The 10,000-nt window shown below is 35.7% G+C and overlaps 1 pseudogene; it reads left to right on the forward strand.

Moving 5' to 3' along the window:
• Window positions 1-10,000, forward strand: part of LOC129320354 (uncharacterized) — a 14,996-nt pseudogene that overhangs the window by 4,050 nt on the left and 946 nt on the right.

Below are 10,000 nucleotides of genomic sequence, written 5' to 3' on the forward strand. Positions count from 1 at the left end.
TAAGGAGTCTCTTATCTCTAACACCGCACCTCAATAGGCATTAAGGAGATATTCTACAATAATCGCATGTTACAATGTACTAAGGAGAAATCTTTCCAACACTGCACCCTAACGAGTACTAAGGAAACCTTGCCATATGGTCCTTATTATCTCATACACTCAGCTGAATTCCTACCCATATGATCATGCTTTCCTAAACCATTCACGGGTCTCATTTACCATTTCACATACTTCTTACACATATCATATACATATAAGATACTCTACATTACAAAACATGCATTTCAATGCTTTATTTCAACTACTAAAGCAATTTCACACAACAATCACCAATGCTCTGTTTAAAACTATTTTATGCACTATATAGTATACTAAACATATAGTTACAACAAATAGTCAAACAAAAAAGTTTTTAGTTACCTCAACCCTTTTGTCATTAGAAAAGTTTACCTGTGGATTTCAACTATCACACAAGCTTATCCCAAGCTTCCTTCCTCTAGTAACGCGTCCAATATGCCAATCTGAACACATTTGGCATATTTTAGTCATTTAGTCCATTTAACCAAAAACTCATTTTTACTACTTAGGGCTATATTCATCTGTAAACTCTTTTTCATTTATCTATTCTAAATCCATAACTACCCAATTACTACTTTACAATACCTCAACTGATCTTATTTTCTCAAATTAAATTTTTACCCTAACTTTCTCTCTCTATGGGCTAAAATTGAGCCTACGAGTTCGAAGTTCTACTGTTAGCTTTAAATTAGTTATAAATCTCTAATTTAACTCCCAGTAACCTTTTCATTACTATTAGGCAAGAATCAAACCCTTCAAATTTCATTGATTCAATTTTCCTATAACTTATTTTCAAAGAAATTTGTGTAGAATGGAAGGTAAGAGTTATACATAGCTTACCTGAGAAGTTATTGATCCAAATCACATTCCACAGCTCCAAAATGGCTTGACTTACCTTCTCAGCCCTTCTTCTCTCCTCTCTCATATGTTTTCTCAATTTTACTCCTTTGAAATTTTTGAAATTTCATGACTTATGAAGGCAATTTTGGTCCATGCATCACAACGCATACAGCACAAGCGCGGACACATGGCATAGTGAGATTTATTCTCACAACGCGTACTTACTTCAACCCCAAACACACTCCTGTCACCCAAATCTTTCATATAACACACTAACAAGTCAAATCATCAAGAAACCATCCAAATCTATAATCCCACACTAATTACTATCCTCCTTTGATTAACTACTAAACTTGAGATTAAAAAATTCAAGATGTTACATTTTCCCCTCCTTTTAAGAATTTTACCCCCAAAATTCATAAAAAGACATAAATATATGCCTTAGGAAATAAGTGAGGATACTGTTGCCTTATTGTATCCTCTGTCTCCCAAGTAGAATCACCAGGAGCCATGCCTCACCAGAAAACTTTAAATAATCGTATGGTCTCGTTCCTTAACTGCTTCTCTTTTACATCTATTATTTGTTCTAGCTCAGCCTTATAGGTTAAATTCTTTTTGAGTTAAATCTCTTCCTATTCTATCACATGTGAAGGATCAAGTTGACATTTCTCAAGCTGTTACATGTGAAACACTTCATGCACACCTGATAACTATGGTGCCAAAGCTATCCTGTAGACAACTGGTTCAATTCTCTCTAGGATCTTGAAAGGACTAATGAATCTAGTAGTCAATTTCTTAGCTCTTATTGACATCCTTATTCTTGTTACTGGTGAAACCTTCAGAACATATGGTCTCCCATCAGGAACTCTACCGGCCTTCTACACCTATTCATGTAACTCTTTTGCCTATTTTGAGTTATCAATAACTTTTACCTGACTAACTCAATCTTTTAAGTCATATAATCCACAATATTCGATCCCAACATACTCTTTTTGGTCAACTCTATCCAAAAAAGAGGTGACCTATATTTTCTCCCATACAATGCCTTATATGATACCATTTGTATACTAGAATGGCAATTATTATTGTAAGCAAACTCAACTAAAGGAAGATGGCTATCCCAGCTACCTTTAACACCAATACACAAGCTCTCAACATATCCTCTAAGGTCTATATGGTCTGTTTGTTTGCCCATCTGTTTGTGGATGATACATTGCACTGAATCTCAACTCAGTACCCATGGCATGCTATAAAGCTCTCCAAAACTTGGAAGTAAATCTTGGATCTTTATTGGAAATTATATTCTTCGGCACACCATGTAACCTTACTACTTCTCGGATATAAATCTCTGCTAACTTCTCCAGAGGATCACTAATTTGAATTGTTAAGAAATGAGCTAATTTAGTAAGTCTACCAACTATGACCAAATGGCATAATGTCCAGATTGAGTTCTTGGCAACCTAGTTATAAAATCCATGAAAATGCTCTCCCATTTCCACTTAGGAATATCCAACAGTTGTAACATTCCTACTAGCCTTTGGTGCTCTATCTTAACCTTTTGAAAAGTCAAACACCGAGTCATAAACTCCATTACATCTTTCATCATACCAGGCCACCACCAATACTACTTCATATCCTGGTACATCTTTTAGCTCTTGGATGGATCATGTACTTACTATAGTGAGCTTCATTCAAGATAACTATTCTCATATTAACATCTTTAGGCACACAAATCTTGTCTCAATAAACCACAAAACCATCATTACTAAAACTAAAATCAACAGCTTGATTTGCTTCAATCTCTTATTTAATCCTCAAGAGACTCTCATCCTCTAGTTGTGCCATTCTCAATTCCTTCCAAAAATCATTGCTAATCTCAGTGGCATAGGCACCAACTAATGCCTTTAGTGGCACATCTTGCTACAACTCAACAAAAGACTCCATTAATCTATACTCTCGCACCACTAGACTTGCTACATGCAAATTCTTTCGATTCAATGTATTAGCAACCACATTAGCTTTACTTGGATGATATTTCAATTTAAAGTTATAATCTTTAAGAAGCTCCATCCACCTCTTCTATCTCATATTCTGCTGCTTTTGATCCACTAGGTATTTCAAACTCTTATGGTCGCTAAACACAGTAAATACTGCACCATAGAATAATGGCACCAAATCTTTAGAGCAAACACAACTAATGCAACCTTTAAATCATGTATAAGATAGTTCTCTTTATGTAGCCTCAATTGTCATGAAGCATAGGCTATAACTCGACTATCTTGCATCAAGACACAACCAAGACCTTTCAAAGATGCATCCATGTATACCTCATAAGGTAATCTTAGATTAGGGATAATCAACACTGGTGCTATACCACATCGGTCATCCTATATATAAAGATAATCTTTTAGTTAGCTTAGTCAAAGAAGAAACTATATAGGAAAACTTTCGATAAATTATCGATAATAACCAGCTAATCCTAAAAAACTATGTATCTCTCTAACTGAACTAGGACATTTCCATTTCAACACTACATTAACCTTATGTAGATCTACTGAAATTCTATCCATAGACACCATGTGTCCTAAAAATCTCACTTCTCTCAACTAAAACCCACACTTGCTAAGCTTAGCATATAACTTTTTATCTTTCAGAATCTGTAGTACCATTCTCAAATGCCTTGCATGTTGCTCCTCATTCTCATAATAGATCAGGATGTCGTCTATGAAGATCACTATAAATTGATCCAAGTATGGCCTAAAGATTCAATTCATATAATCTAAAAACACTACTACTGGTACATTGGTCAAACTAAATGGCATAACCAAGAATTCACAATGGCTATACCAAGTCTTGAATGCTGTCTTGGGTATATCTACTGCATTAACTCTCAATTGATGGTACCCTGACCTAAAATCAATCTTAGAAAAGACTAAGGCACCAGCTAACTGATCTAAAAGATCATCTATCCTTGGTAAAGGATACTTGTTCTTTATAGTTACCTTGTTCAATTTCTGGTAATCGATGCACAATCATAAACTACCATCCTTCTTTCTCACAAACAATATCAGTGATCCACAGGGTGATACACTTTGTCTGATGAATCCCTTCTCTGGCAAATCTTCAATCTGCTTTTTTAACTTAACTAATTTTGATGGTGATGTTCTATAAAGGGCCTTTGATATTGGTTTAGTTTTAGGAACCAAATCAATTGAAAACTCAACTTCCCTTTCAAGAGGTAATCCAATTATGTCTTCTGAAAATACCTTTGGGAACTCACTTACTACCCCAATCTTCTTGATCCTACCATCATACACTGTGTTGGCTGCAAAGAATACCATGTAGGCATCACAACTTGCTGGATTAACTTCTCAACACTCACTATCGATAGAAATTTAGGTTGCTCTGAGGATCCACAAATGCACACAACACTAGTAGTGAAACCACCCTTCGGGCACAATCAAGCATAGCATTATTGACTGCTAGCTAATCTATGCCAATTATCACATCTATTTCTTTTATAGGAATACAAATCGTATTGATCTTGAAAACTCTATCTTCAAATTGAATCTCTATATTCTGATAAGCTTGACTTGTAATACTAGACAACCCAGAAGGTGTTGTCACTAAATCATATCCCTAATCAAATTTAGAGATGCTCTGGCCTCTTCCTGTATAACCATGAATACTCAGCTAGGAACCATCAATCTCTATTCAATCCCCTCAACTCTACCTTATAGGTATTGCCTCAATACATTACCCAACTTACCATACTTGTAGCAAGCCTAACATCTTCTTGGATGAGATCTGCCATATATGTTACACTGGGGCATCCTTCTAGTACTCAGAATTAGAGTTGGAACATTCGATGCTTTCCTTGAAGACTATGGAGGCTTAATTCTCCCATCTCCACCTCTCTACATTGACCCTCTATGCATAGACTGAGATTGCAATCCTCGACTGAAACCTTTTCCACCATAAGAACTTGAACTACTCATACTAAACCTGGGATTCTTTAAGATTCCACCAGTCAGACCCAAATGAGATGAAAACCTCCCCATACTATCTCGCCTCCTCTAGCATCTACCTCTCTACCACGCCTAGCTGCTTGTAACATCCTAGTTTTTAATCACCTGATTTATTAAACCTAATTAGGGTAATTAAGTAAGTTTAGGTGGTATTGGCCAGGGAGGTCTAATAAGCATATTTGATTGTATTTTAGCCTAAATTATGGGTTTGGTACTAAGGTAAGGGACTCAAGCATCAAAAGGAGAAGAAAAAGAAGAGTTGATATTGCTGTGCCATACGTCACAGCATGGAGATCGTTTACCATAGTGCACAGATACTTATGATATGAGGGATGACTTCTCTATGCCATGCACTGCAATGCATTATGCGTCTGTCATGGTGCATGGCCATTTTTTGCAGATCTCAGTGGCAAAAATAAGATAGAAAAATGAAAGAAGAGAAAAGAGAAAACAGAGAGATACATCAATGCTATATTAGGGTTTGCTAGTAGACAATATTGAGAGTATTTTGGAGGTTACAAACACCTAAGGTAAGTACCATACTTCTTAATCTCTCCACCTCTTCCACATTTATGAGTTTATAGTTAGAGTTTGATAGTAGTAGTGAATTTTCGATCCATATGAGTTATGGGTCTAAATTTATTGATTCAAATGGAGTTAATGGGAGTAGATTAGAGTATCTAAACCTAGTATAATGAATTTTTTAGTGTCTTGGGTTGTTGGGCACCACTAATATCCAAAAATCTTATATATTATGGGTGGTTGGAAGATTGTGATGCAATTAATAGAAATTTAATGGTTTATTAATGCTATTGGGGATTAAAGATAGATAATAAACCTAATGGATAGGCTCAAACTCATGAAGAGGGAACATTGAGAAATTTAGAAGTAGAGGATTGAGGTTTAAATACTTGAATTGGTAATATTAATGAAATTCAACTTAGTTGATTGTAGTTTTTGGCTCTTGGTCACCTATTGGATTGAAAAATTCAAGCTTGGAAGCTAGTAGATTGAGGGGTAATCTTTGACCTCTCAAAGGTTTGAGGTAACTGAGGAAAACTCTACTTTAGATAGTTATATATTAATTGATTGTAAATTGATTTCTATTGTGAGTGTGGCATACACGGGTTGATTTTCAATGTGAAAAGCATGTGCTAGTTTCGATAAGTATATGAAAAATTGAATGTGCATAAGTTATTGTGGCTTGAAATGTGTTGTAAATGAGCAATTGTGATTGAAAAGTAGGTGTAAGTGTTATAAGTGAAAGATAAGAAATTGATGTGTACTTGGATATCCCATGGTCATTAGCCCAACGTGATTGTGGTGATAATAAGTAAATGAAAATGAAAGTATAAAAATGAGTGAGTATTGATTATGGCATGATTAATGGCAGGGATCGCCTAGGGATTAGGAGTAAAGAAAAACTATATGGTATTTAGGCTACCCTCTAGCGCACAAGGATATAGCCTTGTCCCACAGTTTGTCAAGAGACTGTCCCATAGTTTGTTGAGGGATTAAAACCTAGCTATCTCTACTAATTCACTGAGGAGAATAGTCTAGGGTATGAGACTCCCTAGAGATTTAAGAATGGAGGAAGCCGTGGTCTAAGAGTAAGTCATGTAATCTTTAGCTGAGTTACACCTCACAATTGGTAAGCTTGGGTAGTCTAGTCACACGGATGGAACCCTCTTCAACGTTATAGCCCACGGTTTTAGTCTGAAGAAATAAGGAGGGTATAAGGTTGTGGTTGGTCATTTCTTATACAAATATATGATGTGTCACACATGTTGAGTCATGGCAAATTGCGTGAATAAGGGGTCATGGTCATATATATGAGAATATGGTAACAATGTACCTAATACATGTGAGACAAAAATGTTATTAATGAGAAAAGATGAGTTATGATATGTGTGTGAACATGTTTTCAAGTGCTTGGTTTCATATGCATGTACTTGGCTTGTAATTGATATATATAACTATATAGGATAGGTTTAACCTTAGTTACTGAGTGGCTAAACTCACTCCTTTCATCTATCACTTTTCAAGCTCTATCTCTGGCTCAAGAGGCTATGAATTAGCATATTCCTTTTTATATGCCTCTAGCTTAGTTTATTTTGTGTAATGGTATATGTTTGCCAATTCTAGATTGCATGCTATCTCACTTGCACTATTTTGTTGTTGTAATTGTCTGATTTGCATTTTAGGTCCTAAGTATTTGTGTATGTTGAAATATATATGTTTATAGGGCCAAAATACTAGTGCACGTGTAGAAATGAAGATTTGAATATATTTTGAATGATTTGGGTGAAATGTAATGACAATTTATCTCCCCCTTTATTTTTGGTAAAATGGGGTTAAGAGCAAATTTTTGTTATACTATTGTTTTAGTGCTTGTGACTGTTGTACTTGTAGTCCTAGGTCCAATGGATATGGTTCAGGTGTTAGAAAAAGCTTTTGACACTTGTTGAGGGTTTTGGACACCCATTTTGTGTGAAAGTTAGGAAAAGTGGTTAAAATGTGTTTGAGTGTCCAACTTCCCGATGTGACTTGTTTTGAAAGTGAAAACCTACGCCATTAACTAGTTCATGTAAAGAGCTTTCTATAGACACCTATATAATGTCATTTGGACATCTGACAGAGAATCAGTGAGTGTCAAAAGTTCCCCAATTCTGCTATCAAATGACAGTAGAATCAATTGAATTTTCATGCAACATGCCATGGCGCACGGCGCCTGAGTAACACGCCACGACGTATTACTTTGTCACACATTATAAGAGTCGTTTTTGATTTCTTTCAGTCTTCTAAGGTATCCCATGCTTCCTTAACTTATTTTTACTCTGTTATAAAGGATTTTATTGTTTTAAACTCATTGTTATTTACAAAACTTGGGATCCCTTGAATTAGAACTTAAGTTTTATAATCACCTTTTTGAGTTAAATCTTTAATTACCATGAACCATATTGGTTAATTATGTTTAGTAGAGTGAGAATATTACACTACTACCCTCAGCTTATGGCACATCTCCTCATAAGTCATCACATCAAGCAGTGCTATCTATTGCCGACTCTCAACCTTCCACTTTGAGTCATTACTATATTGGAGATATATGGAGTAAGCTGATAAGTCACTAAATCTTCTTATGAACTCTTCCTCATCCAAGTCTCCTTACCTGAAAGCATGAAATTCCTCTTCCTTCTTGGTTCTTAATGAGACTAGAAAGTGTTGATCAAAGAATACTCTCTTGAACTCATCCCAGCTCAACCAAATACCACCAGTTGGCCTTACAGATTCTTGCCACCTTATAGCAGCACTAACCAACGGCACCGTGGCCAAGATTAGTTTTTGCTCTAAAGCACATTTACTAGCTCAGAGATGGTTTCCATTCACTCTATCCATAATTCTGCTTCACCTTCCCTTATACTTCTATCAAACATCAATGGATTGAACCGAACAAACATCTTCCAAGCACGATCAATAGATGAATCAATGCTCGGAATCTCTGGTTTGCTACCTGAATTTTGAGATGGTCCAAGTCTACTATGTGTTTCCTGTACTGGGATATTCTGAGCTTCAACTCTCTCTTCTTGCTCTCTACCCCTTAGGATCGTGTCATGATCCCTAATAGTTTGTCTTATGTCAACCACTATATCTCTGAGCTCTTCCAGTAGCTTATCACATCTATCCCTTTATGGCTAAACCGATTGAACTTCTGGCTCCTACTCCTCCTCTACAACTTGTCTAGACACTGCAGTTCTAGCACGAGTGCCTATCATACTGTATTATTTTTTTCCCTTCCTAAGGACAAAAATATGAAACACAAAGGGCATCAGGGAAAGAGTTGAGTAATTAACAAGGATAAGTTGCCATATCTAAATGAATGCATCAATAACAATTAAGTCTCGAAAGTCAAGAAATTGATATCAAAATGTAACCTCCTTTTATATCCACTTAATATATGAGAATATTATGGTGTTACCATTAACTCACATCAATCATAATAATCAAATTTCATTTTAAAATCTTTGGCTAAAGACTCATTTTGCAAAATCATTCAATTCACAATATAATCACAGAAATATATGGTGTAAGCAAATCATATACTCCTCTAATACATAGTGGACATAACCCACCAGCATTCCTACCCTAATATCATGCATTTCATCACAAATTAAAATTAAGAAATGGTCTGTGCGCCATGGTGTGTAGTACGTGTACCGTGGCATGTGGTACAGAGCCACACACTCACCCTTTTTGTTTCGTACACCACGACATGTGTCACCATGCACCATGGCATGCCTATCTGATTTTCTACTATCATTTTGACAGCAAAAGTGATGAACTTTCGGTGTATACTGTTTTCACATGACATTCGATTGGAGTGATTCAAGCGCCCACATGTAGCTTAACTCGTATACTAACTAATGAGATATGTTTGGACATGATCTAATAGTCTGATCAAAATTTGAACACTCGAGTGCAAAAAGTAACTTTTTTTGAAATTTTTTGCACCCCTAAGCACTCAAATCGATTCCTTTTTTCTCGTTAGACTATATTAGGCCTTGAATCAAGTCCAAAAGGGTCTAATACACCTAATTGACCATGATTAAACACAACCATACTCATATATCAAAATTTGACCCTTTTACGGTCAATTTTCATAATTCACTAACTTTACACTCTTTGCCATTTTTTGGCATAACTTAGCCAACTTGGCTATTTCTCAAAACATTCATATACAATCATATTTACAATATATTCTTAATCCTAAATTACTCCTTTCATCATAATTTGTCTCTTAGCTAAGAATTCACCAACACAAACAACCATTTCAACACAATATTCACAAGTCATAGTCATTTGTTTTAACCAATACATATATACATAATCGGGCTAGATTTCACAAATCTCTATTCAAAACATGCATGCAACCCTATGGAAACTCATTTACACAAACTTAGAGTGTACGACTTCACAACTCAAGCTGGACCAGACTCTTCCCTTGCCCTGATGACTTCCTGGTCCTAAAAACATGTAACCACAGGGGTGAGATAAAA

The sequence above is a fragment of the Prosopis cineraria genome, unplaced genomic scaffold, assembly GCF_029017545.1.
Source record: "Prosopis cineraria cultivar Desert tree isolate PC_DT_omini unplaced genomic scaffold, ASM2901754v1 PC9, whole genome shotgun sequence".
Taxonomy (NCBI): domain Eukaryota; kingdom Viridiplantae; phylum Streptophyta; class Magnoliopsida; order Fabales; family Fabaceae; genus Prosopis; species Prosopis cineraria.